The sequence below is a fragment of the Rhinoraja longicauda genome, chromosome 1 (genome assembly GCF_053455715.1).
Source record: "Rhinoraja longicauda isolate Sanriku21f chromosome 1, sRhiLon1.1, whole genome shotgun sequence".
NCBI classification, from domain to species: Eukaryota; Metazoa; Chordata; class Chondrichthyes; order Rajiformes; family Arhynchobatidae; genus Rhinoraja; species Rhinoraja longicauda.
In genome coordinates this window covers 7169210-7182929 of record NC_135953.1, presented here as the reverse complement: position 1 = coordinate 7182929, position 13720 = coordinate 7169210, and the positions used below count along the sequence as shown (strand labels likewise).

The window sequence follows — 13720 nt, the reverse complement described above, 5'->3', positions numbered from 1 at the left end:
GGCCACGTGTTCCCGCTCCACCAATGGCGGCCGCGCGGGCTGAGAGGCGGATTGCTAGGCAACCTCAGTAAGGCCACGCCCGGGCCTCCAGGCCTACACTGCCCACAGATAAAATGTCGGAAACCTAGAGTGTCGGGGGAACAATAGACAACAATAGGTGCAGGAGGAGGCCATTCGGCCCTTCGAGCCAGCGCCGCCATTCAATGTGATCATGGCTGATCATTCTCAATCAGTACCCCGTTCCTGCCTTCTCCCCATACCCCCTGACTCCGCTATCCTTAAGAGCTCTATCTAGCTCTCTCTTGAATGCATTCGGAGAACTGGCCTCCACTGCCTTCTGAGGCAGAGAATTCCACAGATTTAGAACTCTCTGACTGAAAAAGTTTTTCCTCATCTCCATTCTAAATGGCCTACCCCTTATTCTTAAACTGTGGCCCCTGGTTCTGGACTCCCCCAACATTGGGAACATGTTTCCTGCCTCTAACGTGTCCAACCCCTTAATAATCTTATACGTTTCGATAAGATCCCCTCTCATCCTTCTAAATTCCAGTGTATACAAGCCTAGTCGCTCCAGTCTTTCAACATATGACAGTCCCGCCATTCCGCGGTGATGTCACCTTTTCCCGGACCTAAACTTTCGGGGCCTACAGCGCCCCCCGGGCCTAATACGGTATTAGCCAAACTAATTTAGCCTAATATACGGGAGGGTCCCGGCATATACGGGACAGTTGGCAACCAGCTAGATAGAGCTCTTAAGGATAGCGGAGTCAGGGGGTATGGGGAGAAGGCAGGAACGGGGTACTGATTGAGAATGATCAGCCATGATCACATTGAATGGCGGTGCTGGCTCGAAGAGCCGAATAGCCTCCTCCTGCACCTATTGTCTATTGTAACCCTTGATAACATAGTGAATTATGGTCGGCGTGGACTCGGTAGGCCGGAGAGCCTGATTCCATACTGTATCTTTCAGTCAATTCGATCAAATAAAAAGACAGAAGTCCAGCAGAATGTAACTTTTTAGTAAAACAGTATTTTTTAAATAAAGAGGTTTCTGTGTAATCAGTGTATGTACAGATTGTTTGGGTGTAATTTTGACATTAACCTTGTCTCTCAATGGTGTTAAATACAGCATTTGGTTGATACATATTAAGTAAAACTAACTCCCACCCTGCCACCCCAGAGTAAAGGATAGATGATGAAATCATGAGCGTGACCGTTATTCTTTACCTGCAGCAGTAATCCAGAGACCACTCATCATGTAAGATCATAAGGGATAGGAGAATTAGGCCATTCGACCCATCTACTCCGCCATTCAACCGTGGCTGATCTATCTCTCCGTCCTAACCCCATTCTCCTGCCTTCTCTCCATAACCCCTGACACCCGTACTAATCAAGAATCTATCATATCTCTGCCTTAAAAATATCCATTAACTTGGCCTGCACAGCCGTCTGTGGCAAAGAATTCTACAGATTCACCACCGTCTGACTGAAGACATTCCTCCTCATCTCCTTCATAAAGGAGCGTCCTTTAATTCTGAGGCTGTGACCTCTAGTCCTAGACTCTCCCACTAGTGGGAACATCCTCTCCACATCCACTCTATCCAAGCCTTTCACTATTCGATACATCTCAATGTGGTCCCCTCCCCTTCATCTTTCTAAACTCCAGCGAGTACAGGCCCCAGTGCCGTCAAAAGCTCATCAATAAACTCGGCAATTTGGGGTTTGAATATAATTTTAAATTAACAGGAAGTAAAAAGCTAGTGTCAGGTCTCGGAGACAGTTTGGAAAGATATCAATGGATCACACGAGAGCATTGAACAAAGCATCTCCTTCAACCACTTTGATCTCACCTTCCTAGTGTTTGACACTTGTTTTTATTCCGACAGTGACTGCACTTTATAAATCCTTCAACCATCTCTCAGAAGTGCTGAGGGCGTGACAGGTGTAGATGCATTCTCCCTCTTATCTTTTAATTCATCGCCGGCTGTGATATCACGGTGGAAGGCTGCTTTATTGCCCTGAAGAGCTGGTGCTGATATATGTCTTTGAACCGAGGAATCTTTCGTTGAAACAAAAATAAAAGGCACAGAGTGCCGGAGTAACTCAGCGGGTCAAGGATGAGAGGGGATCTTATCGAAACGTATAAGATTATTAAGGGGTTGGACACGTTAGAGGCAGGAAACATGTTCCCAATGTTGGGGGAGTCCAGAACCAGGGGCCACAGTTTAAGAATAAGGGGTAGGCCATTTAGAACGGAGATGAGGAAAAACTTTTTCAGTCAGAGAGTTGTGAATCTGTGGAATTCTCTGCCTCAGAAGGCAGTGGAGGCCATTTCTCTGAATGCATTCAAGAGAGAGCTAGATAGAGCTCTTAAGGTTAGCGGAGTCAGGGGGTATGGGGAGAAGGCAGGAACGGGGTACTGATTGAGAATGATCGGCCATGATCACATTGAATGGTGGTGCTGGCTCGTAGGGCCGAATGGCCTACTCCTGCACAATTGTCTATTGTCTATTGTCAGGCAGCATCTCTGGAGAGCATGGACAGGGTGACGTTTCGGGTCGGGACCCTTTGCGAACGTCACCTGTCCATGTTCTCCAGAGATGCTGGTCTGACCCCCCACTGAGCTGCTACAGCACTTTGTGTCTTTTATTTTTGTTGCAAAACCAGCACCTGCAGTTCTTTGATCCTACTCCACGCTGACCGACGAAGGCCAATGTACAAAAAGTCTTCTTGACCACCCGATCTACCTGTGATGCCACTTGCAGGGAATTGCGTGCCTGCACTCCTAGATCCCTCTGCTCTACGACACTCCCCAGGGCTCTACGATTCACAATGAGGCAACACCCTCTTTTGCTGGCAGAAATGACCAGGCAGTCTCAGTCTCACTAGGAATCGCCAAGCGAGCAGCACCACACTCCGACAGAGGGCGCAAGGGATTGCATCGACCACCCAATTTCACGTCATGGTTTATGTCGCTCCCACACAATGGTGGTGGGGATGGTGGAGGAGTAGGAGGTTCACCAACTGTGCTTGGACCTTCTAAAACCCCAGGGTTGCTACTCTTTACATTGTTTGATCATGTTCATTTGTCACCGGAGCAGAATTAGGCCATTCGGCCCTTCGAGTCCACTCCGCCATTCAATTGTCTTATCGTTTCCTCTCAACCCTGTTCATAAGTTTCCACTAGTGGGAGACTCAAGCCTCAGAATAAAGCACGTACCTTCTCGAAAGGAGATGAGGAGGAATTTCATTTGGTCAGAGGGTGGTGAATCTGTGGAATTCATTGCCACAGACGGCTGTAGAAGTCAAATCAACGGATATTTTTGAGATAGAGATTAACCGATTCTTGATTAGTGCGGGTGTCAGGGGTTACGGGGAGAAGGCAGGAGAATGGGGGTTGAGAGGGAAAGAGAGATCAGCCACGATTGAATGGCGGAGTAGACTTGATGGGCCGAATGAGCTAATTCTGCTCCTATCCCTTGTGAACTTATGAGCTTACGCGTGTGCTCTCCGGTGACATATAGCCAAACCTCGTCGAAGCCCAGCCTCTTGTTTTCCCCAAACCTTCCAGGTTTTTAATATTCCAATGATTTCATATGAAGTTGCTCGGAGATCTTGAGATTGGCTCACTGCTGGAGGCCACACTAAGATCCGCTGTTATTGAGCTATAGAGTCATACAGCGTTACAGCATTGAAACAGGCCCTTCAGCCCAACTCGCCAACACCAGCCAACATATTCCAGCTGCACTCGTCCCACCTGCCTGCGTTTGGTCCATATCCCTCCAAACCTGTCCTAACCATGTACCTGTCCAACTGCTTCATAAATGTTGCGATAGTCCCAGCCTCAACTACCTCCTCTGGTAGCTCACTCCATACACCCACTACCCTTTGTGTAGAAAAAGTTACCCCTCAGATTCCTATTAAATCTTTCCCCCTTCACCTTAAACCTACTGTATGCCCTCTGGCCCTCGATTCCCCTACTCTGGGCAAGAGACTCTGTGCATCTACCCGATCTATTCCTCTCATGATTTTGTACAGCTCCTTAAGATCTCCCCCTCATCCTCCTGCGCTCCATGGAATAGAGTCCCAGCCTACTCAACCTCTCCCTATAGGTCACACCCTCTAGTCCTGGCAACATCCTCGTAAATCTTTTTTGAAGCTTGACAATATGTTTCCTGTAACACGGTGCCCAGAACTGAACACAATACTCTAAATGCGGTCTCACGCCTTGTACAACTGCGAGAGACTCTTTGTGCATCCACTTCCAATGTTAACCCGTTGAATTAATGTTAAACCTGTTAACTTCCAATGTTAAACCATTTGCTCCCATCGCCTCTGCCTGTCTGCCCTGACCTCGTCCCTACTGCTGCTGCTCATAAACAACAATGAAGTGCAGCGCTGAAGGCAACTGCCTGTCAACAGAATGAGTTGCTGGCTTCAATCACCCGATGTAAAAATAGCATTTTTTTCTCATCAGAGTCCAGCATTAAAAAAAAAAACGGGTCTCTCTTCAACGTAACTCACTCTGATCAGTAAGCGGAGCCACGCACGTTCAAATGAACCGAGGATCAATCTCGCCCTTGGATTGTAAATCTCGCCCGTAATGGTGTGCCCGAGGTTGACAGTGCTGACAATGCTGCTGATGGATTTTGGTTCAAGGCTGAGGTGGAAGGGAGATAAAGAAGCATTGGAAAGAGAGGGGGAGGGGGGCTGGGGGGGCTTGGCGAAGGGGAGGGGGTGGGAGGTTTGTCGTGGAGAGAGGGAGAGGGAGGATACAGCATAGTCAGTCACCCCGAGAGCGTGGAATGCAGAATGGTCAATGGCTCGGCCAGCGCAGATCAGGGAGAAAGGCGGAGGGATCCAAAGGCTGGGACAAGCCGGAGATGTGTGGGGCGGAGGGGAACAAAGAAGCTCGGGGAAGGGAGTAATTCTTGACGGCACTGGGCCTGCACTCGCTGGAGTTTAGAAGGATGAAGGGGGACCTCATTGAAAGTTACCGAATAGTGAAAGGCTTGGATAGGGTGGATGTGGAGAGGATGTTTCCACTAGTGGGAGAATCTAGGACCAGAGGTCATGGTCTCAGTATAAAAGGACGTACCTTTAGAAACGAGATGAGGAATTTCTTTCGACAGGGGATGGTGAATCTGCGGAATTTATTGCCACTGACGGCTTTGGAGGCCATCAATGGGTATTTTTAAGGTGGAGATTGACAGTGGGATTGTACAGCCGCAGCTATTGAGTATAGAAGTTGGGAGGTCATGTTGCAGTTGTATAAGACCGCATTTAGCATATTGTGTTCAGTTCTGGGCACCATGTTATAGGAAAGATATTGTCAAGCTTGAAACGGTTCAGAAAAGATTTATGAGGATGTTGCCAGGACTAGAGCTCTAGGGAGAGGTTAAGAAGGCTGGGTCTCTATTCCATGGAGCACAGAAGGACGAGGGGAGATCTTATAGGGGTGTACAAAATCATGAGAGGAATAGATCGGGTAGATTCACAGAGTCTTTTGCCCAGAGTAGGGGAATCGAGGACCAGAGGACATAGGTTCAAGGTGAAGGGGAAAGGATTTAATAGGAATCCGAGGGGTAACTTTTTCACACAGAGAGTGGTGGGTGTATGGAACGAGCTGCCAGAGGAGATAGTTGAGGCTGTGACTATCCCATCATTTAAGAAACAGTTGGATAGGTACATGGATAGGACAGGTTTGGAGGGTTATGGACCAAGCGCAGGCAAGTGGGACTAGGGTAGCTGGGACATTGTTGGCCGGTGTGGGCGAGTTGGGCCTGTTTCCACACTGTATCACTCTATGACTCTAATTGGAACATAGAACATCGAGCATAAAAGCCTCTTAAATTCCCCTATCCTATCTGCCTCCACCATTACCCCTGGCACTCACAACCCTCTGTGTAAGAAGACTCTCCCCGCACATCTCCATTAAACTTTCCCTCTCTCTCCTCATAGTCCTGTAGTGTTGGACATTTCCACCTTGGGGAGAAAGAGGTTGCCCCGCAAATCTCCTTCAAACTTTGCCCACTCTCACTTTACAGCTACACCTTCTAGACTGTGGCATTTCCACCCTGGGGGAAAAAGGTTCTGACTGTCTACCCTGTCGATGCCTCTTATCGTTTTACATGCTAGCCCGCCACCTCCGAAGAGATGTTCGTACTTCAGCGTGGTCCCACCCCCCCCCGGATCGCTGCTGGATACTTGGCATTGCGGTGTTGATGGAAGGATAAGCATTGATTAGCTGAGACCCATTATCCAGAGTGTTCTTGCAGTCCTTTACGATAGTGCCATTGCGATTTTTTTTCCACAAAAAATAAATAAAATTTCTGTTCATCGTCCGATTGCAAAGGGTTGTACTCCTGTGCATGGCACTGCAGTGCAGTGAGACCCCGAGAGAGTTTCGGCCCGCCGCGAGTTTCGGCCAACCCATGTCCTTCTGACAGAGCAGAGGCCGGCAAAGTTAAGGAAATCCCGCTCTGGTTGTCGGGAACGGCGTAAGACTGGAGAGAAGGCCCCCGTCCCTCTCCCACCTGTCCTCTCGGTGGAAGCAGGGCACTGGAACATTCCATCACTCAGCAGGGTCTGAAGGACCGAAACGTCACCCCATTCCTTCTCTCCAGAGATGCTGCCTGACCCGCCGAGTTACTTGTCTATCTTCGGTGTAAACCAGCCAACTGCAGTTCCTTCCCACACATTCCATCGCTCAGCGTCTTCAAACTCAAAGAGCCATCACTGAGTCCCTGGTACCAAAATACATAAATAAGGTCAATTAATGCTTCAATAATAATAATAATAATAAACAATAGGTGCAGGAGTAGGGCATTCGGCCCTTCGAGCCAGCACCGCCATTCAATGTGATCATGGCTGATCATTCTCAATCAGTACCCCGTTCCTGCCTTCTCCCCATACCCTTTGACTCCGCTATCCTTAAGAGCCCTATCTAGCTCTCTCTTGAATGCATTCAGAGAATTGGCCTCCACTGCCTTCCGCCTGACTGCTTGGCTCACATGAAACCTTGTAACATTGAAAGGCCTGGATAGAGTGGAGGTGGAAAAGATGTTTCCACTAGTGGGAGAGTCTAGGACCAGAGGGCACAGCCTTAGAATTAAAGGACGTTCCTTTAGGAAGGAGATGAGGAGGAATTTCTTTAGTCAGAGGGTGGTGAATCTGTGGAATTCATTGCCACAGAAGGCTGTGGTGGCCAAGTCCGTGGATATTTTTAAGACGGAGATTGACGGATTAATATGGGTGTCAGGGGTTATGGGGAGAAGGCAGGGGAATGGGGTTAGGACGGAGAGATAGATTAGCCATGATTGAATGGCGGAGTAGACTTGATGGGCCGAATGGCCTAATTCTGTTCCTATAAACCTGTGAACCATGGTGGCCATGGTGTAAAGAGCATATTGCTAATGAACATCAGAAGATAAGAAATCGAGGCAGGAGTGGCCTAATTCTGCTCCTGTCACATACGTACTTATGAACAGTCAGATGTAGATGAAATCTTGAATTAATGGGATGGAATTTCACTGATCATTTACAGCTGATCTGTGTTGGTTTGATTTTGCGAGACTTTCCATGATTTGAACAGAAATCTATTTATGTTTCTTTTCTCCACACTTCATTACTTTCTACTTAAGGAAGCTTGAACTGTCCGATTTCTCAGGGTGGAATGTGCTGAACATATCTGTCCAGTATTTTTATGGTGCCTGACACAAAATGGCAGTGGCGTGTTGTATGCTCTCCTTCCCCCCTCTCTCCCCTGTGCCCCAGCTGTACTTAGGGTTGCCAACTGTCCCGTATTAGCCGGGACATCCCGTATTTTGGCCTAAATTGGTTTGTCCCGTACGGGACCGCCCTTGTCCCGTATTAGGCCTGGGGGGCGCTGTAGGCCCAGACGCTGTAGGCCCGGACACTGTAAGCCCGGACAGTGTAAGTCCGAAGGGCCGGGCGCCGCCTAACGGAGGTCGCGTAGCAACGCACCTCCCGACCCGGACGGCCGCCATTGGTGGAGCGGAAGCACGTGGCCGCTGGCTGGGTGAGGCCACGTGGGGCGCGGGGCGGTGACGTCACCTTGTCCCTTATTTGGGAGTGAGATAGTGGGCAACCCAACTATTTCTCCCCTCCACCCACCTCCTCTCCCGATACTTTCCTCCCTCTGGCTCCACAATCCGCAACTCTTCAAACCTATCATACACCTACTGTTCTTATCTCTGGCCCTTGTTCCAACCATCTGCCTGTTGAAACCTTCCGTCACCTGTGTCAACATATTGCCTGCTACACTTTGTCCCGCCTCACCCCTATTCCAGCTTTCTTCTCCCCCCCCCCCCCCCCCCGCCACAACCAGTCTGAAGAAGGGTCTCGAACGTCACCTATCCATGTTCTCCAGAGATGCTGCTTGACCCGCTGAGTTACTCCGGCACTTTGTGTCTATCTTTGGCGTGTCGCACACTTGTATTGAACTCTGCCTCTGAAACGTGGTTCCACTGGTCAAGGCAACAACTCAGATGCAAACCTCAAAACCCCTTGAACTCCACGTTAAGGTGAGAGGGGGCAACGTTTAAACGAGGTGTGCAGGGCACGTTTTTTAACATAGAGAGTGGTGGGTGTCTGGTGGTGGAGGCAAACACAATAGTAGCATTGACAAGACTTTCAGTTTAGTTTAGTTAAGAGGTACAACATGGAAACAGGCCCTTTGACCCACCGTATCCATGTCGACCAGCGATCACCCATACACCAGTTCTACCATACACAATAGGGACGATTTACAGAAGCCAATTAACCTACAAACCTGCACGTCTTTGGAATATGGGAGGAAAGCAGAGCATCCGTAGAAAACCCACACCGTCACAGGAAGAACGTACAACCGTTGTACAGACAGCACCTCTAGTCAGGATCGAACCCGAGTCTCTGGCACAGTGAGGCAGCAACTCTAACGTTGTTCCCAATGTTGGGGGAGTCCAGAACAAGGGGCCACAGTTTAAGAATAAGGGGTAGGCCATTTAGAACGGAGATGAGGAAGAACTTTTTCAGTCAGAGAGTGGTGAAGGTGTGGAATTCTCTGCCTCAGAAGGCAGTGGAGGCCAGTTCGTTGGATGCTTTCAAGAGAGAGCTGGATAGAGCTCTTAAGGATAGCAGAGTGAGGGGGTATGGGGAGAAGGCAGGAACGGGGTACTGATTGAGAATGATCAGCCATGATCGCATTGAATGGCGGTGCTGGCTCGAAGGGCTGAATGGCCTACTCCTGCACCTATTGTCTATTGTCTATTGTTGTGCCACCGTGTTGCCCTTATTTTTTATGATAGTGTCCCGGTGAATTTAATGCCAGTGCCATTGGTAATCGATTTTACAACAACTAATCTCCTCTGCCCTCTTGATCCATATCTTGTCATGGTCAGACTGGAGGCCTGTGACGAGTGGTGTGCCACACGGTTCGGTGCTGGGCCCGTTACTGTTTGTCATCTACATCAATGATTTGGATGAGCACTTACAGGGCAAGATTAGCAAGTTTGCAGATGATACAAAAGTGGGTGGTTTTGCAGATAATGAAGATGGTTGTGAACGATTGCAGCAGGATCTGGATCGATGGGCCTGGTGGGCGGAGGAATGGTTGATGGAATTTAATACAGAGAAGTGTGAGGTGTTGCATTTTGGAATGTTGAACAAGAGCAGGAACTACACAGTAAATGGTAGGCCTCTGGATAGTGTTGTAGAGCAGAGGGATCTAGGAGAACAAGTGCATGGTTCCTTGAAGGTCGAGTCTCAGGTAGATAAGCCAAAAAGGCTTTTGGCACTTTGGCCTTCATCAGTCAGAGTATTCAGTATAGAAGTTGAGGGGTCAAGTTGCAGTTGTATAAGACGTTGGTGAGACCGCATTTGGAATATTGTGTTCAGTTCTGGGCACCATGTTATAGGAAAGATATTGTCAAGCTTGAAAGGGTTCAGAAAAGATTTACGAGGATGTTGCCAGAACTAGAGGGCGTGAGCTACAGGGAGAGTTTGAGTAGGCTGGGTCTCTATTCCATTGAGCGTAGGAGGATGAGGGGAGATCTTGTAGAAACATAGAAAGCATAGAAACATAGAAAATAGGTGCAGGAGTAAGCCATTTGGCCCTTCGAGCCTGCACCGCCATTCAATATGATCATGGCTGATCATCCAACTCAGTATCCTGTACCTGCCTTCTCTCCATACCCCCTGACCCCTTTAGCCACAAGGGCCACATCTAACTCCCTCTTAAATATAGCCAATGAACTGGCCTCAACTACCCTCTATGGCAGAGAATTCCACAGACTCACCACTCTCTGTGTGAAAAAAAACGTTCTCATCTCGGTCCAAAAAGACTTCCCCCTTATCCTTAAACTGTGACCCCTTGTTCTGGACTTCCCCAACATCGGGAACAATCTTCCTGCATCTAGCCTGTCCAACCCCTTAAGAATTTTGTAAGTTTCTATAAGATCCCCCCTCAATCTTCTAAATTCCAGCGAGTACAAGCCGAGTCTATCCAGTCTTTCTTCATATGAAAGTCCTGCCATCCCAGGAATCAATCTGGTGAATCTTCTCTGTACTCCCTCTAAGTCTTTCCTCAGATTAGGAGACCAAAACTGTACGCAATACTCCAGGTGTGGTCTCACCAATGCCCTGTACAACTGCAGAAGAACCTCCCTGCTCCTATACTCAAATCCCCTCGCTATGAATGCCAACATACCATTCGCTTTCTTCACTGCCTGCTGCACCTGCATGCCTACTTTCAATGACTGGTATACCACGACACCCAGGTCTCGTTGCATCTCCCCTTTTCCTAATCGGCCACCATTCAGATAATAATCTGCCTTCCTATTCTTGCCACCAAAGTGGATAACCTCACATTTATCCACATTATACTGCATCTGCCATGCATTTGCCCACTCACCTAACCTATCCAAGTCACCTTGCAGCCTCCTAGCATCCTCCTCACAGCTAACATTGCCCCCCAGCTTCGTGTCATCCGCAAACTTGGAGATGTTGCATTCAATTCCCTCGTCCAAATCATTAATATATATTGTAAATAGCTGGGGTCCCAGCACTGAGCCTTGCAGTACCCCACTAGTCACTGCCTGCCATTCTGAAAAGGACCCGTTTATTCCTACTCTTTGCTTCCTGTCTGCCAGCCAGTTCTCTATCCACATCAATATAGAGGTGTATAACATCATGAGAGCAATACATCGGGTAGACACACAGAGCTTCTTGCCAAGAGTAGGGGAATCGAGAACCAGAGGGCATAGGTTCAAGGTGAAGGGGAAAAGATTTAATAGGAATCCGAGGGGTAACTTTTTCACACGGCATGGAAACAGGCCCGTCAGCTGAGGAGAGTGGTCAGTGACTAACTTGGACGCGGGGAAGCTTCTCCATAACTAAAAGCCTCTCAGTGCGTCGTTGACTCTTTCGGGAGAACAAAGGGACATGGCTAATTCAAAGACGAGGGAAAGTGAGTTTAGTTTAGAGATACAGCGCGGAAACAGGCCCTTTCGGCCCACCGGGTCCGCGCCGCCCAGCGATCCCCGCACATTAACACCATCCTACACCCACTAGGGACATTTTTTACATTTACCAAGCCAATTTAACCAAGCTAAATTAGAGTGTGGGAGGAAACCGAAGATCTCGGAGAAAACCCACGCAGGTCACGGGGAGAACGTGCACAAACTCCGTACAGACGGCGCCCGCGGTCAGGATCGAACCCGGGTCTCCATTCGCTGTAAGGCAGCAACTCTACCATTGCGCCACCGTGCCGCTCCGCTGCCCTCTGTGGTTAAGTTACTCAGCGCGGTTCACTGAGAGTAATCATCTTCCTGTCTGCAGCCAGCAGTTCCCTTCATCCGTACCCTTGAGTGCATGTTTGAGAGGTAATCTCATCAGGCAGATTTAAAATGTCAAAGAGTCATGCAGCACGGAAGCAGGCCCACACTCGTACATGCCCGACCTGCCGAGTGTTTCAAGACACAGCACGGAAACAGGCCCTTCGGCCCACCCACCCATCACACATTCACACCAGTTCCATGCTATCCCAATCCCTTCACCCCGGCCACTCCCTCTTCTCCCCTCCCCTATCGGGCAAGAGGTACAGAAGTGTGAAAACGCACACCTCCAGATTCAGGGACAGTTTCTTCCTGGCTGTTATCAGGCAACTGAACCATCCTATCACCATCTAGAGAGCGGTCCTGTGTTACCGTCTGCCTCATTGGAGACCCTCGGACTATCTTTGATTGGACGTTATCTTGCAATAAATGCTATTCCCTTTATCCTGCATCTGTACACTGTGGATTCCTTGTTTGTAATCATGTATAGTCTTTCCACTGACTGGTTAGCGCGCAACGAAAAAAGCTTTTCACTGTACCTTGATGTACACGTGACCATAATAGTAATAAGCTAACAGAAAACTAATCTCATTTGCACATGTTAGATCCATATTCCTTCATGTTTTGTCTACTTTGTGTCTGTTTAACGCCTCTAGAGCGTAGTAATTGTTTCCGATTCCGCTACTCCCGCTGGCAGAGCTTCCAAATTATCAACCATTTGACAACGAGGAACTGCAGGTGCTGGAATCTTGGGCAAAACACAAAGTGCTGGAGGAACTCAGCTGGTCAGGCAGCATCTGTGGAGTGGAAATAGACGACATTTCATTCGGGTCCCTCCTTCGGTCTGAAGAACAAACTTCTTCTGCCTGAAGAAGGATGACAAACTGGCTGCCGTGGGAGAGGGTGCAGAGGAAGGTTTACGAGAAAGATCCCAGGGACGAGTGGGGTAACATATGATGGCCGTTTGACGGCACTGGGCCTGTGCTCGCTGGGGTTTAGAAGGACCCAGAGGAAAATCCGTGAGGCCACAGCGAGAACGTGCAAACTCTACCGAGACAGCTCCCGAGGTCAGGATTGAAAATATTAAAATTTAAGTTTGAGGAAGGGTCCTGGCATAAAATGTCACCCATCCATGTCCTCCAGAGATGCTGCCTGACCCACTGATTTACTCCAGCATTTTGTGTTCCAGGGTAGGTTTGTTTCCACTGGAGGAGGCCAAGGTGGGACCAACTTTCCTCCCTCTGGCTTCACACTCCGCATCTCTACCCTACCCTACCCCACATGGTATTGGGGGTAGGGTACTGACATGGATAGAACATTGGTTGGCAGACAGAAAGCAAAGAGTGGGGATAAATGGGCCCCTTTCAGAATGGCAGGCAGTGACTAGTGGGGTACCGCAAGGCTCGGTGCTGGGACCGCAGCTATTTACAATATACATCAATGACTTGGATGAAGCGATTAAAAGTAACATTAGCAAATTCGCAGATGACACAAAGCTGGGTGGCAGTGTGAACTGTGAGGAAGATGCTATGAGGTTGCAGGGTGACTTGGACAGGTTGTGTGAGTGGGCGGATGCATGGCAGATGCAGTTTAATGTGGATAAATGTGAGGTTATCCACTTTGGTGGTAAGAATAGGAAGGAAGATTATTATCTGAATAGTGTCAAGTTAGGAAAAGGGGACGTACAACGTGATCTGGGTGTCCTAGTGCATCAGTCTCTGAAAGGAAGCAGGCAGGTACAGCAGGTAGTGAAGAAAGCCAATGAAATGTTGGCCTTCATAACAAGAGGAGTTGAGTAGAGGGGCAAAGAGGTCCTTCTGCAGTTGTACAGGGCCCTAGTGAGACCGCATCTGGAGTACTGTGTGCAAGTTTTGGTCTCCAAATTT

At 48.7% G+C, this 13720-nt stretch overlaps 2 protein-coding genes across 3 annotated transcripts in view; one reads left to right on the top strand and one right to left on the bottom strand.

Annotated features, from left to right (window-relative positions):
- LOC144598346 (dedicator of cytokinesis protein 2-like) overlaps positions 1-13720 on the top strand; it is an 894447-nt gene that overhangs the window by 343634 nt on the left and 537093 nt on the right. The window lies entirely within an intron of this gene.
- Positions 5634-13720, bottom strand: part of LOC144597110 (INSYN2B protein-like) — a 139186-nt gene continuing 131099 nt past the window's right edge. For both annotated transcript variants that reach the window (XR_013547700.1, XR_013547711.1), the window contains exon 5: positions 5634-6746. The gene's annotated coding sequence lies outside the window, so the exon portion shown is untranslated. The remainder of the gene's footprint in view (positions 6747-13720) is intronic.